This window comes from Oryctolagus cuniculus, chromosome 12 (genome assembly GCF_964237555.1).
Source record: "Oryctolagus cuniculus chromosome 12, mOryCun1.1, whole genome shotgun sequence".
NCBI lineage: Eukaryota > Metazoa > Chordata > Mammalia > Lagomorpha > Leporidae > Oryctolagus > Oryctolagus cuniculus.
Genome location: NC_091443.1, coordinates 52,841,493 through 52,868,743, shown reverse-complemented (window position 1 = coordinate 52,868,743; position 27,251 = coordinate 52,841,493). Strand labels below are relative to the sequence as shown.

Genomic DNA, 27,251 nt, shown 5'->3' with positions numbered 1-27,251 from the left:
GTGGTAAAGGAGGAAAAGGAAAATAAGAAGGAGGAGGAGGAAAGAAGAAGAAAGATCTATATCTTCTAGGTCACTCCCCAGATGCCCACATTCTGGGCTGGGCCAGCTGAAACCAAGAGCAGGAACTCCATCCAGATCTCTCAAATGTGTGGCTGGGGCCCAAATACTTGGGCCATGATCCTCATCCTCCAAGGCACATAAGCAGGAAGCTGGATCAGAAGCATGGAGTAGCCTAGCTTCCAACTGACACTCCGGCACTCCAGTATGGAATGCAGGCATCCCAAAGAGCAGCTTAACCCACTGTGCCACAACACCTGCTTCCCCACCACAAAAAGTTAAAGCGGCCATTTCATTTGAAAATGCTCCAGCAAAATCTGAGTCTAGTTATCTGAAACAGCTGTGAAATCATTTCCTTCCCCATTCACTCAGGCTTTGTGTCAGGTACAATCAGAGAGACAGAACCATTAGGAGTAAGGTAGATTAAGAAATTAATTATATGGCTTAGATCTCACACAGTTATCGGAGCTGGTGATAGTCCATGCAAAGCTGTTGTCTTTGTGCCTTGTATTGAGCCCAAAATGACTGTAGGCCAGCTAACAAGTGTTCAGGAAGGAAAATTAGACAAGAGCATGGATGGATTATGATTCCTAAGGACGTGGTGGAATCCTGAGGATAACTGAAGCCTACACATTTTCTGTCCCTCACCTCTTTCGGTCTCATTTGGTAGGTGACTTCCAGGAGAAGCAGAGTCTTTCGCCATCATGCCACAGGCACACTTGGCCCAAGACAAACAGAAGCCGAAGGAGCAGAGCAGATCTGATGGGAAGTGGAAAGATCAACAATGAGATGAGCTAGAGGATCCGGAGCAGCATGTGCAGGCTCCCAGAGTGACCAGAAACCTGCACTAACATACAGAGTATTTAAAATAAATGACTGCTGTATCACACTGACCTTCCAAATCTTGCTCAAGTTCTCTTAGGGCCAAGTCTACCCCCAAAAACACAGAGAAGCAAATTCTGGAAAACTTTCAGGTAGTTAAGTTGAGATAGTTCTACCACAGTACCTTCTTGTCAACTTGGCACCTATGTGAACATTTTTAGTATCATGTAACACCAAAAAAGGCAACAGAAAAACCATGGTTCCTGCTAATATGATGCGGCTCTTCCTCCTTAACCAAAAGCACTCCAACTCTCTCCCCTAAAGAGGATGCACATTTCATTTATCTGTCTTTGGATACATTTTTATTCTTTAACTGAGTCAAATTCTCCCACTGATACCCTGTACATTAACTGTTGAGTTATAATGAAATATAAGACTAATTTTTAAAAACAGATTTATTTATTCATTTGAAAATCAGGGTTACAGAGAGGCAGAGGCTGAGGCAGAGAGAAAGAGAGATATCCTCCATCTGCTCATTCACTCCCCAAATGGCTGTAATGGCTGGAGCTGGGCCTATCCAAAGCCAGGATCCAGGAGTGTCCTCCGGATTTCCCACATGGGTGCATTGTCAGGTGCATTATCAGGGAGCTGAATCAGAAGCAGAGAAGCTGAGACTCGAACCAGTGCCCATATGGGATGCTGGTACTGCAGGTGATGGCTTTACCCACTATGCCACAGTGCCGGCCCCAAGACTCACTTTTATTAGCACATCCTATGTTACTGAATATAGGAAAATGGGAGGAGAGTCAAAAATTGTTAATGTGTACATACCTGAAAAAGAAACTTTCATAACTATTACTGTTTTTGCTTCTACAAATGATCACATGATTGCAGTGGTTTTCTTAAGTAGTTCTTCCCTTAAACATTCTGCAATCTCTTTGCTCACAGCCAGCACCTTAACTCATGTCTACCTTGATCTTCTGTGCTAGGTGGAATGCCATAAAGTTGAATGAGGGCTTCTATCAGTTTTCCCAGAAGAATTACAGGCATGGAAGGCACATCCATATCTGGAGTGTCTATTTAAGTGAACAAACATACAAACAAGTAAACACTTGCCAGCAGCCAGAGAAGGCTGATGCACTGCATTCTGAGAACTGTCCATAAGAATGATGCCTGGCTCTCATCAGAAGCAGCAGAAGTCAAAGAGGGAAAAGCATTAAAATGATTAAAGAAAATAAATAAAACTTCCAAGTTAGCTTCCTATGGACATGAAATATATTTTTGAATTGTCTGTTAAAAATCACTGGTAAGACTGTGGAAAGTGAACACACAGACTGGAGAGAATTTGCAACGCATATTTCTGAAAAGGGATTTAAATGCACAATATGGACAAAGTTCATAAAAATCAATAAGCTGCCAATAAAATGATAAAGCTTAAAGAGCCACTTTAGAAATATGAAATTTAATAGGTAATAAACATAAAAATTGCTTAATATCATTACTTCTTGGAGAAATAAAAATAAAACCTCATTTAATCTCATTCTAGTGTTCCATCTGTGTCTTTCTGGTCTCCCACGTGTATTAATCAATGTAACCAGGAGGAAATGACCACAAGATGACAGCAGCAAATAATTGCTACCTCCATGGAAAGAGATGGTTTCATAAACTTTCTAGAAACTTACACTATTGAACTCATGTGAAAGGAAGAAAAAATCAATGATAGGCCATAGACCTGGGTATTAATAGCAAAATAGATTTTACTAGCAACAAAGCAAATTGAGACTTACTGAGTTTACCATGTGCCAGGCATTGTATCACGTGTTTCAGAATCATGATCTAATTTAAACATCACAAAACCTTTGAGATAAGCTGTATTTTTCCCACTTTTTATTTTCTTTTGGAAATGAGTTATAACTTTCCCTGATTTTAAAAAGTGTCTCTAACTTGTATTGTCAGCTTAGAGGGCTCCTAAATAGCAAAGTTGGCCATTGTCTCTGGAATAGGGACGCTGGATGTCTCAGTGATGGTGGCAACGTTGGCTTTAATAGGAATGCAAAGGGAACTAGAGAAGAGGCCAAATCTAGGTACAGATTGTCCAGGATCAATAGAAGAGATCATCAATAATGTGGGTGATTCCGTGAGACTGCCTGCCTAGCTCCCGGCAGTTAGCCTGACCGCTGGCAGGTGGTGGCAGCCCCAGGCACATTTCCACCTCCCCCCACCCCTACTCCCGACCTTCTGCCAATCAGGTAAACTGCTCCCGGTTGTAGCCCAGGCCAATCAGGAAAGCTATCCTAGCTACCGTGACCTTCAAGCTGATATCAATTCTATCCTATAGAATTAGTGTTGCCTTGAATTAGTTACGCCCCTTCTGCCTGCCCTTTAAAAAGTGTGGGTGGTTGTTAATAAAGCAGACATGTTCACCAAAACTTGTCTCAGGTGCTTCTTGCTGTCGCGCCCCCCACCCCCTCACCGCCCATGCCGACAGCTCACGGGTCTCAGGGGATGAGCCTGCACAACAAATCAGTTAAAATTGCTGACCGAATTAGCGAAATCTCTTCTACAATAACAATAGAGTGTTAGGAAGATACAGGGTTAGAGGGAAAGACAACATACTACTTATATCTAATTGTCTTAAAATTTTTATTTGAAATGGAAGGAGACTGAAGGAATGAAAAGGGGAGAAGAGAGGATAGCAGAGAGAAGAGGAGGGGAGGGGAGGAGAGAGAAGGGGGGAGGAGAGGGGAGCGGAAGAGAGGAGAGGAGAGGAGAGGAGAGGAAAAGAGGGGAGCAGTTATCTGCTGGTTCACGGCCCAAATGCTCACAGCAACTGGGGCAAGGCCAGCAAAAGACAGGAGCAAAGAACTCCATCTGGGTCTCCAACATGGGTGGCAGGGGCCCAAGTACTTGAACCATCATCACTGCCTCCCAAGAGGCACATTAGCCAGACATCTGAAATGCAGCAGCTGGGACCCAAACCATATACTTCAATATGATATGCGGGCATTCTCCAGAGGCAATTTAGCCATCTGTATCACAATGCCTGCCCCAGTAAATTGTTTCTTGCATGCTCTGAGCATGTTTTCTTTATTTTATTAAAGATTTATTTTACTGGCACTGGTATTATGGTGTAGCAGGTAAAGCCGCCATTTATGGCACTGGCATCCCATATTGGCATTGGTTCAAGTTCCAACCGCTCCACTTCCGATCCAGCTTCCTGCTAATGTGCCTGGGAAAGCAGTAGAAGATGGCCCAAGTACTTGGGCCCCTGCACCCACGTGGGAGACCTGGAAGAAGCTTCTGGCTCCTGGCTTCAACCTGGTTCAGAATTGGCTATTGCAACCATTTGGGCAGTGAAACAGTGGATAGACCAATCTCTCTTTCTCTCTCTCTCTCTCTCACTCTACCTTTCAAATAAATAAACACATCTTTTAAAAATGATTTTTTTATTTGAAAGGCAGAGTTAGAGAGAGAGGGAGAGAGAGATCTTCTATCTGTTGGTTCACTCCCCAACTGGCTGCAGGCTAGGGCTGGGACGGGCAAAAGCCAGGAGCCAGGAGCTCTTCCAGGTCTCCCACGTGGGTGCAGGGGCCCAAAGAATTGGACCATCTTCCACTGCTTTTCCAGGAATATTAGCAGGGAGCTGGATCAGAAGTGGAGCCGTCAGGACCCAAACCAGTGCCTATATGGGATGCCCAGGTTTCAAGCAGCGGCTTAACTCGCTATGCTGTCCTTGAACATATTTTCAGAAAGCCCTTGCCCCTTGCCCTCTCTGCCCATAATGCTGTCTCCCCATTTCTGTACAGGGTGCCCCTACACTTCCTCTATATCTTTACTCAAATGTCACCATTTTGGGAAGCCTTTTCCTAAATCTGTTTTCTTTCTTTATTAATCAGGCCCCAGCACCTTCCAGGTGTGGAAAACTAAAGCAGTTCCTTGCTGAGGCACTGCCACCTGGTGTCCTGCTAAAATATTGTGTGACGTCTAAGCTGGCCTCTTTGCTGCCCTCCACTGTCCGTGGGCTAAAATTGTGGTGAAACCTAATCCCAACAGGAGTTACCATTGCTGAACAATAAACTTCCCCTTGGAGCAATCCTACCAGAGTGGACTCAGGCCGACTCCCTGATCTTCAATCTAGTCCTCTGTTGGATGTGAAGGCAATTGGTTTCCAAATGACAAACATAATTCGTGGGATTATTTGGGCTAGGAAGTGGTAGGATGCCATGGAAGTAAAGCTTGGCATTATTGCGTAAAGTGGGTGGGTTTTCTCTAAATGTGTCTACTGCTCTGCCCTTTATTCTGGTTTCTGGAGAAGTGGGAGCACAGGTCAATGCTTGTTGAATTCTTTTTTTAAGTGGAGGATTAAGCTTGTGATTATAAAGTAAATTAAAAGTATGCCATTTCAAAAATTAAAAGAAAAATAAGGAAGGAAGGCGAGAAAGAGATAATGGGAAGTATCATTATGGGTTTTTAAGATTTATTTATTTATTTGGAAGTCAAGAGTTCCAGAAAGAGAGAGAGAAATAGATCCTCCATCAGCTGGGTCACTCCCCAAATGGCCACAGTGGCCAGAGCTGGGCCAGGTCAAAGCCAGAAACCAAGAGCTCTTCCAGGTCTCCCACATGGGTGCAGGGTCCTAAGCACTTGGGCAATTTTCCATTGCTTTCCCAGGCTCATCAGAAGGGAGCCGGATTGGAAGTGGGGAAGCTGGGATTCGAACCAGTGCCCATCTGGAATGCTGGCGTACAAGGCGGCGGCTTCATTGGCTGTGCCATAATGCTGGCCCCCATTATGCTCTTAAATTGTGTATAAAATACATGAATTATTTTTCTTTTTTATAAATAAATATAAAAATAGATCTACTTTATGACCCCATTATTGAACTAAATAATTTATTGTCATCACAGAATGGACCCTCCATATAGTTACATACTCTTCTTGTCTCACTTTATGTTCCTTGTCATGTATCTCATGTGATATATCCTTGTTTTCAAGAAAAATTATATATGTATATAATATTTGCATATGGAGTGAATATGGAAAAACATTAAAAACTGTTGAATCTAAATAAATATTTTTAAAAAGAGAAAAATGATGAAGAAAAATAAATCACTGTTGGGATCCCTGCATGTACACTGTTATAATAGGCTTCCCCGTCTCAATATAACATAGCAATGCACTGGTTTCTCATTAATAGTAAGAAACAACAGACCACAGATATTTATGTTAATCCATTACAATTGCTATGTAAATTGCTAAATACATTTCAGAATAATATTGTGGACAGAATCCATTGTAATTGTGTCTCCCAAACCACCAATATTTTATCTATTGAATGGATCTGGTCGAGTGTCTAAGAAAGGGGAGTTATTCAACTAGATGACTGATATATATTCTCATTTTTAAAAAATATTTTATTTATTTATTTGAGAGGCAGAGTTACTGACAGAGAGGGAGAAACAGAGAGATAGGTCTTCCATCCACTGATTCACTCCCCAAATGACTGCAATGGCTAGAGCTAAGCCGATCTGAAGCTAGGAGCCATGGGCTTCTTCTGGGTCTCCCACGTGGGTGCAGGGGCTCAAGCACTTGGGCCATCTTCCACTGCTTTCCTAGACCATAGCAGAGAGCTGGATTGGAAGAGGAGCAGCTGGGATAACAGGTTTCCATATGGGATACTGGTACCACAGCACAGCCCTAGCCCAGGACACCACAGTGCTGACCCTCTCATTTATTTTTATTGAACTTTTATGACCGGCAACATCCTTTTCGTTTGAGAGTCAGAGAGCAAAGTGCTTGGGGTCATAGACCTGGGTTGGATTTCTAGATTTCAACTCACTCGTTGAGTAATCTCAGGCAGACGACTTAATCATTTTTATGCTTGTTTCCTCTTCCCAACATGTGGGTAGTGAGAGTATCTACTGGGCTGTGCTGTGGCTGTAGCAGGTTAAGCCTCTGCCTGCAACTCAGGAATGCCATATGAGTGCCAGTTCCAGTTCCAGCTGCTTCACTTTCAATCCAGCTTCCTGCTCATACTTCTGGGAAAGCAGTGGAAGATGGCCCAAGTACTTGGGCCCCTGTATTCACATGGGAGATCAGAGGAAGCTCTTAACTCCTGACTTCAGCTTAAGCCCTGGATGTTGCAGCAGTTTGAGGAATGAAGCAGTGGATAGAAGATATGCTCTCGCTCTCTCTCTCTCTCTCTCTCTCTCTCTAACTTTGCCTTTCAAATAAACAAATCAATCTTTTTTAAAAAACCTTTTATTTAATGAGTACAACTTTCATAAACACAACTTTAGGAATAATATAGTAATTCTTCCAACCATGATCACCCTCCCTCCCCACTTTCTCCTCCCTATCCCATTCCCTGTCCCATTCTCAGTTAAGATTTGTTTTCAATTAACTTTATATACAGAAGACCAACTCTATACTAAGTAAAGATTTTAACAATTTGCATGCACACACACAAAATATAAAAAACTGTTTGAGAACAAGTTTTACAGTTAATTCTCATAGTACAGCTCATTGAGGACAGAGCTCCTGCATGGGGAGTTAGTGCACAGTGATTCCTGTTATTAATTTAACAACTAACACTCTTATGTATGATGTCAGTGGTCACCAGAGGCTCTTGACATGAGCTGTCAGGGCTGTGGAAGCCTTTTGAGTCCACAGTCTCCATCAGTATTTAGACAAGGCCATAAGCAAAGTGGAAGTTCTCTCCTCTCTTCAGAGAAAAGCACATCCTTCTTTGATGGCCCCTTCTTTCCCCTGGGGTCTCACTTACAGAGATCCTTCATGTAGGACATTTTGTTTGCGACAGTGTCTTGGCTTTCCATGCCTGAAATGCTCTCATGGGCGTTTCAGCAAAACCAGAATGCCTTAAAGGCTGTAAATAAGTCAATCTTAAAAAAAGAAAGAATATCTACCAAAAAGGGTTATCGTGAGAAGTAAAGGAGATGATCTAGGCCAGTGTTCAGCCCAATGCCCAAGAGAAAGTTACTCATTCTTATGGAAAAGGAAACTGAGTATATGAGAGATTTGGTACCTTGCCTTGAGTGGTACAGGATGTTTCAGAGTGGAGCCTTCTCCTCAAAGTTTCCCTTTCCCCAGGACTCTCTTCATTTCAGAATAGGATTGCATTGTCTTTCTCATGCCTCACTCCATCTAAAATATCTTGGTTTTTTTTTTCTAATTCACTTAATATTTTTCTTCCCCCAGTACATTGTAGACCTTTTTTGTCCTCTGCACTAATGAATTTTCCATGTTTAGAACAAGTCCTCACACATAGAAGGCACAATATATAGTTGATCAAGGAATGAACAAAAGGCAAATTTACTTCTACAGACCCTGCAATTCAAACACTAATATGAAGAATTAAGCTGGGGGCCAGCGCTGTGGCATAGCAGGTTAAAGCCCCAGCCTGCAGCAGAGGCATCCCAAATGTGAGCCGATTGGTATCCTGGCTGCTTCACTTTCGATCCAGTTCTCTGTTATGGCCTGGGAAAGAAGCAGAACCTGCACCCGTGTGGGAGACCCGGAAGAAGTTCCTGGCTCCTGGCTTCAGATTGGCGCAACTCTGGTCGTTGCAGCCATCTGGGGAGTGAACCAGCGATGGAAGACCTCTTTGTCTCTCTCTCTCTCTCTCTCTCTCTTTCTCTTTCTCTCTCTCTCTCTGCCTCTGCCTTTCTGTAACTCTGCCTTTCAAATAAATAAATCTTTAAAAGAAGAGCATTAAGCTGGAGCTGGACTAGTTTTTGTGTTATTTACTTAGAATTATTAAGATTTCTACGCTGCAAGTCACTTAAAATTCAAATATGCAAATGCTAAATAGTTGAATAACTATCTGGTTTATTTATGTTGTTTTGTTTATACTATAAAGCAGTTGATAAATCATCTAACGCTTTGTCTTTTAAAAATTCCTCACCTTAGCTTTTAAGAGGATGGGGGGAAGGAGCTTTTGAGGCATTTTCTCCGACTGTGCATGCTTTTTGTCCTCCATGTTGCAAAAGCTTAAAGACCCCATGCTTGTATGGCTACATATGCATATGCACATATTTCTATATTTTTAAAATTATACACACACAAGCATCTTTGCTCAAAACAGATAAAGTTAATTGATTTTGTTTCCCCTCCCTGGGTGGGTACAGGGAGATTCCTCCCTTGACACACTGAGTGCTGAGGAATGATGGTGAAGATTGAGGTTGTCAATTGAATTGCGCTGCAGCCAAAGCGGGGAGGAAAGAAATGAGGGTCCTACACACTTCTAGTATGACAATCTCATTTCTGTTCATTTACCCACAAGGACCTGCGGAATCTGATGGTTTGTGGGCTTAGCCTCCATTTTGGATAAAGTGTGTGGCCATAGCCTGCAGGAGTCAGTCCCAGTAGCTGTAAGAATGCTCTTGGTGTGGGAGGATTGCCCCTGCTTGTACTGGGCAGCTATGGATGAATTTATCAGTCGGTCAGTATTCCTACCAGGAACAAGTCCCAGAGCAAGTGGGCTTCTCAGTGCTATGGTCATGCTGTCACTCCCCTACCACTGCATATCTGAAAGTGGAGATTTGGAGAGAAAGAGAAAAAGAATTTGACTTGGAGTGGCTCAGCTTGTCCAGCAGCCCATTTCTAAATTAGGAGACATTGGTAAGGCGGTTCAGAATTTCTTTTATTAACCATAACTGCATCTCCTTTCCTGGGAAGAAGAGCTGTAAGTAGGCCTTTGGAATGCCTTCTGATTCTGTTCCCTTTTTCACATGATTTGAGTATATGTGAAAAGCACCATTTCCTAGGTTTTTTTAAATGTGGAAAGCACTCTTTCCTAGTTTTTGTTTGTTTTTTTGTTTGTTTGTTTTTGTTTTTGTTTTTTAGCACCTACTTTATGCTGTTTCCTTTGCTTATGTTACTGGTTTTCTAGAAGTACTTTGAAGTCAAATTCATGCTATCAGTTTCTCAGAAGTAGAACCTGAAAAATTCGTGCTCTCCTGTACTATTACTTTATCCTTTAACATGTCCTATTTCTCCAACTAAATTTTGAATTTACAGGGAACAGAGAATACAGGTTTTGTAATTTTTAATCTCTTACAGTTCCTAGGGACATTCTAGGTACACAATCACCGTTCAATCAAATACTTCTATGTTCAATCAAACTAATCCTATACCTGAACTGTGACACAAACAAGACAGAATAATTCTTACTTACTTCAAAAAACTTTATTTTGGGACAAGTGTCGCGGTGCAGTAGGTTAAACTGCTACCTGAAACACTGGCAACCCATATGACTGCGTGTTCAAGTCCTGGCTACTTCACTTCTAATCCAGCTCCTTGCTAATGTGTCTGAGAAAGCAGAGGAAGATGTCCCAAGTATTTGGCCCCCTGTCACTCAAGTGGGAGACCCGGATGGAGTTCCTGGCTCCTGACTTCAGTCTGGCCCAGCTCTGGCTGTTGCAGCCATTTGGGGAGTGAACCAGCAAGATCTCTCTCTCCCACTCTCTCTCTCTCTCTAATTCTCATTCTTTCTCTGTCTTTCCTTCTCTCTCTATAACCCTGTCTTTCAAATAAATAAATAAATAAATAAAATTTTTTAAAAATTTTGTTGGGATATCATTTGCAAGCTCTGAATATGCAACCATTTTGAATTAAACAATTCAAAGATTTTAGTAAATGCACTGAGTTGTGAAACCATAATCAAATCAATTTAAAGCATTTTAATTCCCCCCACAGAGAGCCTTTGTGCCCTGTTACAGTTAGTTCCCAATCCCACTCCTTACCTCAGGCTGATCTACCTCACGTCTCTGGAGAGGTTCATTTTCTGAACACTTCATTCAAGTTGAATGATTTAGCAAGTGATCTCATATATCTGGCCACCTTTCCATAACAGAACACGTAGGAGGTCCTTCTATGCTGTAGCATGCATTCACAGTTAACTTTGTTTTACTGGTAAACAGTGGCTCATTGTCTGCATATCCCACATTTTGTGTATTCATTCTCCAGCCAGTAAGCATTTGTGTTGTTTGCCCTTTGAGGCCATTACAAAGAATAACCGCAAACTAGACACCTATTACTTTTAGGACATATCTAACATTTCAAACACTGGCTCAGCATCAAAAACGTAGGTGGCATGGTGGATTCCAAGCATCACAGACTCCAAAGCCAGGCAGGTATATATTTCATTCTTTTTTTTTAACTTTTATTTAATGAATATAAATTTCCAGAGTACGGCTTATGGATTACAATGGCTTCCCCCCCATAACGTCCCTCAGACCCGCAACCCTCCCCTTTCCCACTCCCTCTCGCCTTCCATTCACATCAAGATTCATTTTCGATTCTCTTTATATACAGAAGATCAGTTTAGCATACATTAAGTAAAGATTTCATCAGTTTGCTCCCACACAGAAACATAAAGTGAAAAATAATAGATGATTTTTTAAATGATGATGAAATCAGATCAGACCTATTGTCATGTTTAATCCCAGTGAGAGTCAAGTTGGGAATTGCTAATTTCTTCTTCTTTTTTTTTTTTTTTTTTTTTTTTTTACAGAAGATCAGTTTAGCATACATTAAGTAAAGATTTCAACAGTTTGCACCCCCATGGAAACACAAAGTGAAATATACTGTTTGAGTACTTGTTATAGCATTAAGTCTCAATGTACAGCACATTAAGGACAGAGATCCTACATGAGGAGTAAGTGCACAGTGACTCCTGTTGTTGACTTAACAAATTGACACTCCTGTTTATGGCATCAGTAATCTCCCTATGCACCAGTCATGAGTTTCCAAGGCTATGGAAGCCCCTTGAGTTCTCCGACTCTTATCTTGTTTAGACAAGGTCATAGTCAAAGTGGAGGTTCTCTCCTCCCTTCAGAGAAAGGTACCTCCTTCTTTGAAGACCTGTTCTTTCCACTGGGATCTCACTCACAGAGATCTTTCATTTAGGTTTTTTTTTTTTTTTTCCAGAGTGTCTTGGCTTTCCATGCCTGAAATACTCTCATGGGCTTTTCAGCCAGATCGGAATGCCTTTAGGGCTGATTCTGAGGCCAGAGTGCTGTTTAGGACATCCGCCATTCTATGAGTCTGCTGAGTATCTCGCTTCCCATGTTGGATCACTCTCCCCTTTATTTATTCTATCGGTTAGTATTAGCAGGTACTAGACTTGTTTATGTGCTCCCTTTGACTCTTAGACCTATCAGTGTGATCAATTGTGAACTGAAATTGATCACTGGGACTAGTGAGATGGCATTGGTACATGCCAGCTTGATGGGATTAAATTGGAGTCCCCTGCTATGTTTCTAACTCTACCATTTGGGGCAAGTCAGCCTGAGCATGTCCCAAATTGTACATCTTTTCCCTCTTTTATTCCCACTCTTATGTTTAACAGGGATCAAATTTCAGTTAAATTTCAACACTTAAGAATAACCGTGTATTAATTACAGAATTAAACCAGTCATATTAAGTAGAACAGACAAAAAAAACTACTAAGAGGGATAATGTATTAAGTTGTTCATTAACAGTCAGGGCTACACTGATCAAGTCACCGTTTCATCTTATAAGTAAGGATCTGAGGCTCTGAAAGGTTATGTTGCTCAAGGCCACTCAGATAAAAAGTTGGACAGTTTGGTCACTTTGGGAAAAAATCTGGTATTATACTGTTATGTACTATAAGGAAATGAAAATGTTAGTATGTCACCTAGTATTTAAGATGTTAAAAATCTATCCTGATTTACTTAAATTATCTTTTTTTTTAATTTTCAATTATCTTTATATACAGAAGATCAATTTAGCATATGTTAAGTAAAGATTACCACATTTTGCTCCCACACAGAAACATAAAGTGTAAAATACTATTTGAGTACTAGTTATAGCATTGATTAAACACCTAAGAGTAATTGTGTATTAATTACAGAGCTCAACCAATAGTTTTAAGTAGAATATAAAATGCATCTTTTGTATTGTTGTGGCTTCCCCCCAACCTCCCTCCCTCCCGTGGCCCTCCCCTCACCCACTTCCTCTCCCATCCCGCCCTTCATCACGTTTCATTTTCGGTTACCTTCATATACCGAAGATCATTTTAGTATATACTAAGCAGGGATTTCAACAGGTTGCACTCACACAACCGAACCCGGTATAGGGTATTGTTCGACTAGTAGTGTTGTTTTTGAGTTTCATAGATAAACATATTAAGGACAGAGATCCTGCATGGGGAGCATGAACCCAGTGACTCCCGTTGTTGATTTAACAATTGGTACTCTTATTTATGACGTCAGCATATATTTCATTCTTACTATTCTGCTTACCAGATAACTGCATTGAGAATAAATCACTTGATTTTTTTAGCTTTACTTTTCTGTTTGTCAACTGAGAGTAGTATTATCTCTGTTACGTAATTTTTTGTATAGAATCATATACGTAAAGTAAGAAGTCATTTAGCACATGGAATGTTTTCACATTGATAGTTTGCAGGATTTGGACTTTTTGAGAAGTCATATAAAAGATTTCTAATCTGAGTGCTTTTCCTCCCACAGATCTCCATTCATCCAGCAACTTCCTATGAACCTAATAAGGCAGCCCACTTCCGAAAGGTCATCAATTCTCTCTGTGCTCCAAATTTAGGGGACATTTTCTAAGTACTGGGGAGGGTGGCTTCAAGAAAACAAGCTTTGATCCTTCCTTGATAACCACAGGAAACTGAATCTAGGGCACAATTGGTTGGAGTGTTTCTAGAACCTTTGAGGGAGCTTGTTTCTGGTTGGCCAGGAAATGACTGCACAATCCTGTTCTCTGAAGTAGATGTTCACATATCTAAACAGCAGCGCGGTCCCCTGTTGAGGATACGAGGGCAGGATAAATGGACAAGGATCCTTTGGCAGCCTCCTTGCTATTCCTGTGGCTTCATCTTAGCGGTAAGTCCAAAGATTGCCAGAAGCATTCTGGATAGTCCAGGAGCTGAAGGGTCAGGAGGAGGATGCAGACCCCTCTGAACTTTATCTGGGGGTAAATGAAGAAAGAGTGAAACCATTTCTGCCTCTGACTCTGTCTTTCTAAACAGGAGTGAGCAGCATGTCGAACGTGGAACAGAAACCTTGGTCCCTGCAAGTTCAGGAGGGAGAGAGCACCAATTTCACCTGCAGCTTCCCTACCAGTTCTTTCTATAACTTGAATTGGTACAGATGGAAACCTTCAAAATCCCCCAAGTTCTTGTTTGGCATGAGTTTAAATGGAGATGAAAAGCAGGAAGGACGAGTAAGAGCCACTCTTAACACTAAGGAGGGTCACAGCTACTTGTACATCAAAGGATCCCAGCTTGAAGACTCAGCCACATACCTCTGTGCCATGACACAGTGCTTCCGAGGCACCTGCAGTCTGTACCCAAACCTTGGCCAGGCATTGCTGTGGAACACAGAGTCAACAAAGAGACATGTGTGAGGTGGGAAATGTGAAGTCAGTGCGTTACAGCTTTTAAAATATGCAAGCACAGATAAACAAGCATTCTAGTAATTGTAGCGTCTTCAACTAATCAGAGCAAGCATCACTAATCTCGATTCCCACTAATGCCATATCATTGAGTCAGATCCACTTTCTCCTGTTTCAGCATGATTCAGAATTAACTAGCTATTCTAACCTATCTAAACTGATCTGAGTAAACAGGGGGTAATATTTACCCCTCATTGTTGTGACACCTTGGCTGCAAGTCCCTCCATCACATTTCTTTACATGTCTGAATGAGGCATGTGGAGATGTCCTGTCGTTACATACCTGAATGGAAATCAGCATTGTTTTGTACCAGGGCAAGTGATGTTGCCTCATTTAATTCACTGGGGATTTTGTTTTTGATTTAGTTCAACCCTCCCCCCCCAAATAAACATTTGTGTTTCACTTCTCATATGTGCCTATTTGTATTTTTCTTCACCTGTGGAGTAGATGTTTGGCTTCGCACTTAAGAACCCTGAGTCCCAAATCTAAGTGTCAGGTTTGATTCCTGGCTCTAGCTCCTGACTCTACTTCCTGCCAATACATTGAAAGGCAGCAATGATTGCCCAAGTAATTGGGTTCCTGGAATGAACTGCTAGCTCCCAAGTTCATTCTGACTGGGAGCTGTTGTGGGCATCTGGGGAGGGAAGCAGTGGATGGATCTATCTCTTTCTCTCTTGCTGTTTTCCTCCTGTCTCTCTCGTTCTCTCCATTAGATAGATAGATAGATGCTAGATAGATGGATAGATGAAAACCACAGTGAAATCTGGAAGGAGAACTGAAAGGGAAGTTCCTGCTAAGTTTGGTCTGTCCTCCAGCGTGCACTGTGATTGTGATATTGAATAAGTAACTGAACTCTGCCTTCTATGCTTCCTCGTTTGTCCTTCCCTGATATGTGAAACAGGACAAGTGTCTGTAGCTCTGCTCCCTTTAAAGATTTCCAAGCAATCCATCAGTTTAGAGCCCCATTGATGCTACTGTGGCCTCTACTTTTGAAACCTTTCTGGAGCTTGTCAACATGGATTAACTTCTGACTTCCTCAGAGTTCCTGCTTTCTCTAAGCACCTACACTGATAACTACTTATTCTCTTGTTCAGCTTCCTAAATTGAGCTGTTGTCACTTTTGTTTTTTATTTTTTTTAAAGATTTATTTATTTATTTGAAAGCCAGAGTTACACAGAGAGGAGAGGCAGAGAAAGAGAGGTCTTCCATCTGATGCTTCACTCCCCAGTTGGCTGCAACTGCCAGAGCTGAGCCAATTCGAAGCCAGAAGCCAGGAGCTTCTTCTGGGTCTCCCACATGGGTGCAGGGACCAAGGACTTGGGCCATCTTCCACTGCTTTCCCAGGCCATAGCAGAGAGCTGGATCGGAAGTGGATCAGCTGGGACTAGAACCGGTGCCCATATGGGATGCTGGTGCCTCAGGCCAGGGCGTTAACCTGCTGTACCACAGTGCTGGCCCCCGTCACTTTTTTTTTTTTTTTTTTTTTTGACAGGCAGAGTGGACAGTGAGAGAGAGAGACAGAGAGAAAGGTCTTCCTTTGCCGTTGGTTCACCCTCCAATGGCCGCTGCGGCCAGTGCGCTGTGGCCGGCGCACTGCGCTGATCCAATGGCAGGAGCCAGGTACTTATCCTGGTCTCCCATGGGGTGCAGGGCCCAACGACTTGGGCCATCCTCCACTGCACTCCCTGGCCACAGCAGAGAGCTGGCCTGGAAGAGGGGCAACCGGGACAGAATCCGGCACCCTGACTGGGACTAGAACCTGGTGTGCCCACGCCGCAAGGTGGAGGATTAGCCTAGTGAGCCACGGCGCCGGCTGTCACTTTCTTAATATCAGTGGATTTACATTTTTAATAGTCTCATTACTATCATCATGACATGTTTAGGAAACATTCCTACATACTTTAAAAATAATATTGGATCACATTCAAGTCCCTCAGACTACCCATTAGACAGACTTACACATGGAAGCATTTTCTTTGCAAAAGTCATTCATGAGGTAATAATAAGTCTACTCAACCAACAGGAGGGAACAGCTGAATCTGTTCTATTCCTCGAATATGAGCAGAATTGGAGGTGTATAGCACAGGACTGAGGAGGAGAACCTCCAGCTAGCTCATTGTATGCTAATGTTGGCAGAGCAAAACAGAAAGAGAGAACAATCACTGTTCCAGTTGCTGGTCAACTTCCAAAGATGAATTTCCATCAGCAGTGGCATAAATTGTAATATTTTCATTAATGATCCTGTGGCCTTAGCTAACTCTGAATTGGCAGAAACAAAAGGCATATAGAAAAGGCAGAGAAAAATTTGTAGCTCCATTATACTTTGCTGCAGACCTTGCCTTAAAAGAGCATTTTTTAGTTATTATTTTATAACATAGGAGTGAATTTAGTATTTCACAAGACAAAGACAAATACAAGGTAGTACTAAATGTGTATAAACCTAAATAACATGTACTGTTTAGATAAACATACGGATAGGAATACACTAAGAGAAGTATGTTGCTTGGTAAATCTTTCATCCACTATAAAATTTCTAAGGTGATTACAGAATTGTGACATAAATAGATACATTAACATTTTAATATTCTCTTCTTTCCTACCATAGCTGTGGCTCACTCATATATTTGTCCTCTCAAAGCGTATTTTCTTTTTCTTGGGACTTTTTTCCTGCTCAGTTGGCAGTGCATATTAAGGATTCTAATGTTTCACAAACTCTGTTAAGCATTTTTGAGAGGCGGATTCTATAGCCAAGAGAATATCCAATTTGTTCCACCAGAATCACATGAAATTGATTGTTTATCAACTGACTTTCAAATTAACTTGCTAGTCGAACAGATAAGAGATAAGGATTTTGTGAGAAATAAAGTGTGCACAAACATGGGGCACAGAAAATAAAGTTTCCTGAACACAGACAAAAGGAGAAAACTTCTGAAAAATGAGTTATTTTAATATTTAGAATAAAAGTATCAAGAACAGCTTGGTGCCAATTAATGGAATGAAATGATGACTATGAAACATAGAGCAAAAATCTGCAAGTACAGAAAAGATTGAAGTAATAGATAGAGGAATAAGATGATGATGGAGATAAGTGATAAAAATATTGTGATAAAATTAATATTGAAATACTGTTAAAATTCATATAAGGAAATGTTTGTACTCTTTTCCAAGGGAAGATGATGGTCTGTTCAATAAGCAATATTCAATAAACTGTCACATAGAAAAACTCATCAGCTTTTGCCTCACATCATATGCAAACAGTAGTTCAGATGCAGCACAGATTTTAATATAAGGAAAAAATATAAGGCTTTTAGAAGAAACCAATGCTTTTTGTTATTTTGTGTTTGAAAAGTATTTCTCAAGCTGTATACAGAAACTTGTAAGCATTGAAATTGGACTATACTTAAAGCACCTTGAATTTAACTTTAGAGAGTTAAAAGGATAGTCAGTAAACAAAAGATACTTGCACCACATATTGTCCATCTTGCCCATCTTGTTAGGGAGAGAGAGAGAGAGAGAGAGAGAGAGAGAGAGAGAGAGAGGGAGAGAGAATGCTCAAAGAAGCAAATAGAGAACACAGAAGCCTTAAGCCTGCTTTCCACTAAAGAAGGTACTCAGTCAATGAACAAACCATTTCTATAAAGTGCAAAATGTGACACAGCTAATATATATGTTAGAAGTCGGGGTAGTGCTACTTAATGGTCCAGAATGACTGACAGAGGTCATAAAGGGGACTTGGAAGTGATAGAAAGGCTTTGTTTCTTGATCGCACACTGGTTACAAGAGCATGTTAATTTTATGAACATTTAGCAAGCCATACAATATGACATATGTATGCTTTATTATATATATATTATACTTCAATAAAAGCTTTAAAATTACACAATGGCCTCATATTAATTACAGGACCTGTGAATTAAAAGTAAATTTTTAGGTAATTTCCAACCAGTTGTCCTTTCTTGTGTCTGAGGAATTTGATGACACATTTGTTAAACAAACATGACTTCAGATTGGCCCTCTATTAAGGATGAGAAACGTGATAATGGCTATTTTCTTGTATCTGGGATACAAATGGATGAATTTTGATTCTTGATTTGCAGTTCCATGGAGCCTAGATATTTTATTATTATTAGGAAGCTGAAAATTTGTTACATGGGACATGATTATAAATGGTGCATAATACTCACATCTTATTGCTCAGAACACAATATATGGCAATGCCACTCTGCAGAAGTCTGGAGGAAACATCTATTTTTATCTAGGAACAACACTAACTAAAAGAGCACCAGGATTCTATTAGCAGGGAAATGAAAAATTCACCATTTGAGGCAACAAACAGGACTGCCATAGCCTTAAACACTGAAGGGTTCCCATCACATTGTGACATGTTATATGGTCAACAACATTTGTTAGTCAGCATCTTTGCCATAACTGACAAAACCCCAGAATCTAGAGCATAGTTCCAGGTCACCATACTAGTGGGTAAGGGAGGGGTTCATCCGGTCTGGGAATTTAGCAGGTTGGTCAAAGGAAGGCAGCAAGAGGAATGTGTGGATTAGTGGCATCTGTACTACAGTTTTGGAATTGTCTGTGCACTTCATATCTAATAAGGAACAGGAGAGGAGAGGAGAGGGAGGAGAGGAGAGGAGAGGAGAGGAGAGGAGAGGAGAGGAGAGGAGAGGGAGGAGAGGAGAGAGGAGAGGGATCAATACATGGAAAGGCAAGAAATTATTCATAGCCTAAAGAAATATCCCAAAGCCTCCCACATGCTGCAGGCCCCATTGCAAAGACTCAGGCAATTACTTCTAGGCACAGATGCAATGGTCGCCAGATTTCAATTTGAGGCACGGATCTTTTCTTCTAGGTGCTTCTATCTGCAAATGGAAACACAAGCAGACTTTACCATGTACTATACAAAAGCAGAGTCTCTCTGGTATTCCTGAATTTTTTTGATATTTACAACAACTATGAAGAGACCTGAGCACCAGCTAAATTCATTACAGCCATGTTCTTTTATACTCAGACACTTTGGAAGCACGTTGAATACTATATGATTGACTTCTAGAGAAGAATCACTCATCAGGATATTTGACTCTGCTTTTTATTCTCTGAACTGGTCTCTTTTTTTCTTTTTGTTTTGTTTTAAAGATTTATTTTTATTTATTTGCAAGACAGAGTTACAGAGAGAGGTAGAGAGAGAGAGAGAGAGGTCTTCCATCAACTGGTTCACTCCCCAGATGGCCACAACAGCCGGAGCTGTGCCAATCTGAAGCCAGGAGCCAGGAGCTTCTTCCAGGTCTCCCACGTGGGTGCAGGGGCCCAAAGACTTGAGCCATCTTCTACTGCTTTCCCAGGCCATAGCAGAGAGCTGGATTGGAAGTGGAGCAGCCGGGACTTGAACCAGCGGCCAAATGGGATGCTGTCGCTTCAGGCCAGGGCTTTATCCCGCTGCACCCCAGCGCTGGCTTCAATGGCCTCTTTTTTTTTTCTCATGAAAACCCTTTTGCCTGGACTCTAACCCCTCATTCTGTCAGAAACAAACATCTCAGGGCTGGCGCTTGGTGCAGCAGTTAAGATGCTGTTCGGGATGCCTGCATTCCATTTTGGAGTGCCTGCGTTCTGTCTCTGCAATTCCACCTTCCTACTAATGCGTACTCTGGGAGGCATCAGGTGATAGCTCAAGTACTGGGGTTCCTCATGGGGGGATGTGGTTGGCGTTCTAGGCTCCTAGCTTTGGCTTGGCCCAGCCCCAGCTATTGCAGGCATTTGGGTAGTGAATCAGCAGATGGAAGATATATCTTCGTCTCTGTTTCTGTCTTCTCTGGCTCTATCTCCACCTCTCGTCTCTCGTGCTTCTGTCTTGATGCCTTTCAAGGAAATAAAAAATAAAGAAAAATTTTAAAAGAAAAAATCATATAGCCCCTGTGAAAATTCCTTCCAGGTGCCTTAGCTGAAATTCAGCTCTGGGCACAATCAGTTTCTGACAGGCTACAGTTGGTTCCCAACTCTGTCTACAGTATTTCCTTTCTGCTGTGTTCATTCTTCTTCCCTGTCTGGAAGGCCTCAGGCTTCAAGGCAGCAGCCACACACTCCTGGCCTCCAGTATGATCCAGGCGGTTATCTCTGCACTTTGAGGCCCAGGTCCTTCTCACTGTTCACCCTATTCGTTTTGCCATTGTCATCTTCAGAAACAGCAAACATTCCTCCCCAGATAGGGAAGGGTTGATTCCACTACAACCTAAATGCCACGTGACTTCAATGCCCACGTGGGCCACCCCAAGCTAAGCCTGAGCCCATCAATTTAAAGGACCATTAATTAGAATCTCTTTTAGCCATTAACTCCTATATCCCAATTCTAGAAGGGTCTTGAGATAACTAGCCAGTCTGAGGCTTTTCTCACTTCTGAAATCTTATATCCACTCTCAAACCGCACGCCCAGTTACTCTCACTGCACCTGTTATCTGACTGTATAGGGTTTTTAGTCCCTTGATCCCATTATTGTTATCTTATTTCTCAGAAACCTCTTCTCTTCATTTTTCTTACATAAAACACTTAAGTGTCATGGCCCATTGCTTTATATCTGTACTCATTAACCTTATTCTCTTCTGTCATAGCAGTGATCGTTTTATTACCAACCATGGATCAATATTTCCCTTCTTAGAATGTATACCTTGTCTGATAAACAGGGTTCAAGATAATAATGCAGATATATATACTGGCACCATTGAAATATGTTGTTATCTTCGATGTTAACCAGGCCAACAATATGTCCAGAAAATAATTTTTTCTCAATAATTATCTCTCACTCGCATTTCCTATAAGGGTTATTTCAAAACTTACCGCATATTTCAGATTTCCTAATCCAAAAATCTATATCCACTGTCTTGAGAGACACTGAATTTCAATTTATCAGAACAAAAAAAATGATCCATTAGAAAGTAACAGATGTTTAAAATTTCTGCCTTCACACACCAAAGAATTATTTATACTCAAACTTAGCCTTTCCTCCTTCAAACAAACTTGGAAATAACTCTTCTTTTCACCAAACTTGAACCTCTATTTATGATTTAACCCTCAGAATTTTGATTCATTGCTTATAGATTCTTTCCTAAAACATTAAATATGCCCCAATATTTAGAAATCCATCACTATGATTTCAGCATCCCTATCCAGGTAACACCATGCCTCTTCCCTCCCCTTCAGACACAGATCTACCTTCAAATTTTTATCTTTCTTGTCTCAATCCCATGCCTCATTCCACTGACGTTTCATTTCTTCTAAAAAGACCCAAGTCATGATCTATGTGAAGTTAAAAAATCAGTAGACACTGAAGTCACAACCATACTACACATTTCTTAAAATATTCACTCTTTTTTTCCTTTTCTTTAAGAATACCAGCCATTTCTGATTTGCCAGTTTTCTCTTTGGACTACCCTTTGAGGTTTCTTTGGTACTTTCCCTAATACCCATCCTTTCAGTTTGGGTTCCTTGAGGATTTTCTTCTGTTCCTATTTTCTTCTGAGTTATGCCCTAAGCATTTGTCATGTGAAATAGCATCTACTCTTATAGGGTGTAGCATGTCATGGATAGCACTGCTGGCAAGGGACTAAACTTGAACTAGAAAGGAATTAGGTCCTAATCCTAATGACCCTTGGGTAATTATTTAACGTTGTAAAGAGTTGGATTTCATGTAAGTGAAGAGCACTAGTGCAAAATATGCAATAGTTATCAGTGGCTAATAACGTGGATTCTTTAATTACATTAATTAAAACAAACACCACTTTTGTTATTTACTGTGAATTTGGACAAATTGAATCTTCTCTTTCATCCTTCAGTTTCCTCATTTATAAAATAAAGATGATAGTAACATTTACCTCATAGAATTAAATAATACATTTAGTTAGTAATATTTTAAAACCATCTCTTCATTACCAGATCCCTGAAAACACTTTAACTCGATTATACTGCTGAGAAATTAAAATCTAAGTAGGAATGGGAAGAATCTGGAGCCTGTAAATAACACTCAGTTTGTGTCTAAATCTGACCTCCAGAGGGCACTGTTGCATTGACTGGCAATTTCCCTGCTTCTAAAAGCTTTGTGTCACTAGGATGAGCTTCTTACCTCACAACTCACTAAAGAGCACATTTTGAGTAGGATCAACACCACAAGGGTCGTGGTCAAGGAAGCACATCTTAGGAGTCATCTTTGGGCGTGGCCTGTACAGGAAACTTGAATCTGCATTTTCCCCATTACAAGAACTCAGTAGCCTTTGGCTTTCCTCCCTGCTCAGACACCATCCAGAGTAGAGCTTCCAGCTTCTTCACTGCCCAGCCATGACCTTGATGATCATTCTACTGCTGGGAACACCCTTCACGCTGAGTAAGTAACGTTGTACTTCTCCTCTGTCTCCATAGAAGGAGTGTTGCTCCGATTAGAGTCTGAATGGAGACGGCATCTCATCACAGGTAGGCCTATTCGGGTCTCACTGACATTGCATTGATGTTGCAGGGAGAACCGGAGCTCAGTCTGTGACCCAGCTTGACGGCCACACCACTGTCTCTGAAGGCGCTGCCCTGGAGCTGAGGTGCAACTATACCTATAGTGGAACACCTTATCTCTTTTGGTACGTCCAATACCCTGGCCAAAGCCTTCAGTTTCTCCTCAAGTACATGTCAGGGGCACCCTTGGTTAAAGGCCCCAAAGGCTTTGAGGCTGAATTTAAGAAGAGTGAAACCTCCTTCCACCTGCGGAAGCTGTCAGCCCAGTGGAGTGACACAGCCCAGTACTTCTGTGCTCTGAGCGACACAGTGCCTGGGACTGCAGGGGAAGCTGAACACAAACCTCCTGAGACAAACGTGGCAACTCACCTCATCTGTTTTCAGCAAGGCCTCATTTGATGAAAGCAAGTGGGGCGGCGGAGTGGAGCCACTGAGAGTGCTTGGCTTCTGAGAAGCAGCAGACACTTCAGCATATTCCTTCCTCTGCTACTGGGTCATGTCAGACAAGGTCTAGAACAGACAGCCTTGGATATTCTTGTACTTGGAGATACTGCGTTCCAGACAGCCAGGATTCTACAATACTACTAATAGTACTTAACTCTTAATCTTTCCCTACTCACTTCTGGCATGCTTCTACTACTATTTGTTTCTCAAGAGACGGCAACTCCATACTGTCAGTATCTATGACCACAACCTCAGAATTATCTTGGCTTTTTTTTCTCACTGCTCACATTTATCAAGAAATCCAGTTGAGCCTACCTTAAAAAATCAGCTCATAGCTTGGCTGTGGCTAACATCTCCACTCCTGTCTCCCTGATCAAGTCACCCTCATCTCTCAAATGAATTACTATTGCAACCTTCTTAAAAGTTTCTCTGTTCACCTTATAGTCCATTCTTTTTTAAAAGTTTGATTATTTTTTATTTGAAAGGCATCTAAAAGAAAGATATAGATTGAGATCGAGACAGTGAGAAGGAGAGAGAGATCTTCCTTCCACTGGTTCACTCCCCAAATGCCTGCAACAGCTGAGGCAGGGCCATGCCCAATCCAGGTGCCAGAAATTCTGCTGGGGTCTCCTACACGGGTGACAGGAAGCTAGGCACTTGAGACATCATCCGTTACTTCACAGGGACATTGGTAGGAGGCTGGATCGGAATCTGAGGTGGGATTCATTACTAGAAACTTGGGAGTTATGAGATGCAGGTGCCCCAAGCAATGGCTTAACTCACTGACTTAAGTCACTTAACTCACTGCATCACAATGCTCACATCACCCAGTCCATTCTCAATACGTAGCCAATGACAGTTTAAAACACAGATCAGAGCCGGCGCCGTGGCTCAATAGGCTAATCCTCCGCCTTGCGGCGCCGGCACACCGGGTTCTAGTCCCGGTCAGGGCGCCGGATTCTGTCCCGGTTGCCCCTCTTCCAGGCCAGCTCTCTGCTATGGCCAGGGAGTGCAGTGGAGGATGGCCCAGGTGCTTGGGCCCTGCACCCCATGGGAGACCAGGAAAAGCACCTGGATCCTGGCTCCTGCCATCAGATCAGCGCGGTGCGCCGGCTGCAGTGGCGGCCATTGGAGGGTGAACCAACGGCAAAAAGGAAGACCTTTCTCTCTGTCTCTCTCTCACACTGTCCACTCTGCCTGTCAAAAAAAAAAAAAAAAAGAAAGAAAAAGAAAAAAACACAGATCAATCGTAGACCCTCCTGATCACATCCTTGCAATGGTTCCCATTTCTCTCAGAGTAAAAGTCAAAGTCCTTACAGCCACCTGCATGGCTACATGTTGCATTTTCCATCAGTGAAAATGTCACACATAGATTATAGAAGATCAACACATCTTCAGATACAGGCAAAAGGAGAGAACTCATTGTGAGCAGACCTGCTGTAAAAGAAATCCTCAAGGCCTTTTTTAAAGTAGGAAGGAAAGGACACCAGGGGAAAATTTAGAACTTCAAAAATGAGGGAAGAGCAACTGAAATAGTAAATGTATTATACCCTGCAAGCCATTAGTTTTACATTTTAGACAGTTTTATGGAGGTATAATTTGTATACAAAAACTGCACATATTCAGTGTGTACAGTAGACGAATTTGATGACAATCACCACAGTCTAGGCAATGGACATATCCATCACTTCTCTGTTTCCTTATGCCTCTTTGTTATCGTCAGTGTTTTTGCTATTGTAAGAATATGTAACATGAAGTCTACACTTACCCATTTTTAAGTATACAGCATGGCATTATGCTGCACAGATTTCTCAACCTTATTCCCAAATAGCAGAAACTGCACATGCATTGGACAACACCCATTACTCCTGTATTCCAGACCCTAGAAGCCACCGTCTTATTCTGTGAGTTTGGCCATTTCAGATACCTCACATAAGCATATTTGTCGTTCTGTGGCTGCCTTATTTCACTCAGCATAATATCCTTTGGTTTCATCCACGTTGTTGCATAAGGAAGGATTTCCTTCTTTCTAAAAAATCAATTTATTTACTTATTTATTTGAAAGGCAGAATTACAGAGAGAGAGAGAGAGAGAGTAGGAGAAACACAGAGAGAGATCTTATATCTGCTGGTTCACTCCCCAGATGGCCACAACCACCAGGATTGGGCCTGGCTGAAGCCGGGAACCTGTAACACCATCTGCATCTCCCATGCAGATGGCCGGGGCCCAAGCACTTGGGCCATTTCTCACTGCTTTCCTAGCTGCATTAGCAGGGAGCTGGATAAGAACTGGAGAAGCCAGGACTTGAACTGCTGGCAACAGTTTAACCTGCTATGCCCTGATACCAACCCCAAGGATTTCCTTCTTTTTAAAGGGTGAATAATGTAAGTTATGTGAATACACTCTGCTGTTTTGTATTACTTCATCTGTCAACAGATTTTTTTGGATTGTCCATATCTTGATTACTGTGACTACTACATGCAAATGAATGAAATTCAACCCCTTTCTTACAGCATATACACAAATCAACACAAAATGGATTAAAGACTGAAATGTAAGGCCTGAGATTGTAAGACTTCTAGGAGAACACAGGGAGAAAGAGCTTCATGGCATTGATCTTAGAAAAGGCTTCCTGGAGATGGCAATAAAAGCATGGGCAACAAAAGAAAAGTGACAAGTGAGACTGAATCACCCTAAGCTTCTGTATAGCAGAAGAGTAATCTGGGGAATGGGAGAACATACTTGAAAATCCTTTATCTGATAAGGGGTTAATATCCAAGCTATATAAGAAACTGATCTGACTCAATAACAAAAGATAAATAAATGGAGAGAGGAGCTGATTAGACATTTCTCCAAGGAAGGTATAAAAATGGCCAAGAGAGACAGGTGTGTGTGACATAGCATTTAAGGTGCCACTGGGGACCCCTCTATTCCATATTGGAGTGGCTGTGTTTGAGTTCTAGCTAAGCTCTCAATTCCAACTTCCTGCTACTGTGTACCCTAGGAAGCACAAATAATGGCTCAATTTACAAAATGAATGTTATTACATATTTCCACAGTAGGTGGGATATTGCTAATTGTTAACATGAAACTACGCTACTGTGATTTCTGTTAGCCTGTGAAGGGACAGGCATAGGAGTCTTTAGTTCACGTAGTGGGTCAAGTCTAAGAACAAACAGTCAGGCTGAAAGAGAAACAAAAACTGAGGCTAGGATACAGCTTAGCCGGAACTAGCACATGACCTGTCCCAAGTGCAGAATGGAGTGCATGTGATTAGTGTATTGCCCACTACCCTTCCCCATTGCTACCTTCCCACTTTTCTCCTTCCTTTTCGTTGAACTCATCTCAACATACCAATATGACAATACACTGACGTCTCATTTAGAACTAGAGAACATCATTGAATGAAAAAGAAACTGGCATTTCTGAGTTCTATTTTATCTGTGAAAGTATAAAAATCATTTTTTTCCTCTGGTAATGGGCATTCTATGTACTTTCTGCCAATTTTTCTGTAGACCTAAAACTGTTCTGAAATATAAAGCCTGGTAAGTTTTCACAAATCAATTGGAATACAAAAGTTAAAAAGAAAAAAAAGGAAAAATCAATTCAGTGAACTTAATCTCAGAAAATATTTACTATGACCAGCTCAGATCTTTTTTTACTTTCCTGTTCTGCCTCTTTCCTTTTTATTAGTGTTGGTGGCTGTCTAGTTATGTATGCAGAACATTTATACAAGATCTTACACAGATATTATGTAATTTAATTATAATAACATGGAAAGTAGAAATAATTCCTGGTAAGTAAATCAATAGAATGTCATCCGAGAGAGTAGGTTTACGCATTGGATAGACATGTATCTAACTCACAGCTCTGTCATCGACTGATTTATTGTAAAAAAGTTATCAATGTATGCCATTTCAGTTTTATCATCTGTGTTCTGGCAATCATTATCATCACCATCCCATCAG

At 41.4% G+C, this 27,251-nt stretch overlaps 1 long non-coding RNA gene and 1 gene segment (V, D, J or C); both read left to right on the top strand.

Annotated features, from left to right (window-relative positions):
* Nucleotides 1-27,251, top strand: part of LOC103351170 (T cell receptor alpha chain constant-like) — a gene marked incomplete in the record, with an annotated part of 594,496 nt that overhangs the window by 130,303 nt on the left and 436,942 nt on the right.
* Nucleotides 13,395-14,752, top strand: LOC138844655 (uncharacterized). The gene is made up of 2 exons (XR_011380821.1): nt 13,395-13,772; nt 13,919-14,752. It is a non-coding gene; the product is annotated as an uncharacterized lncRNA (long non-coding RNA).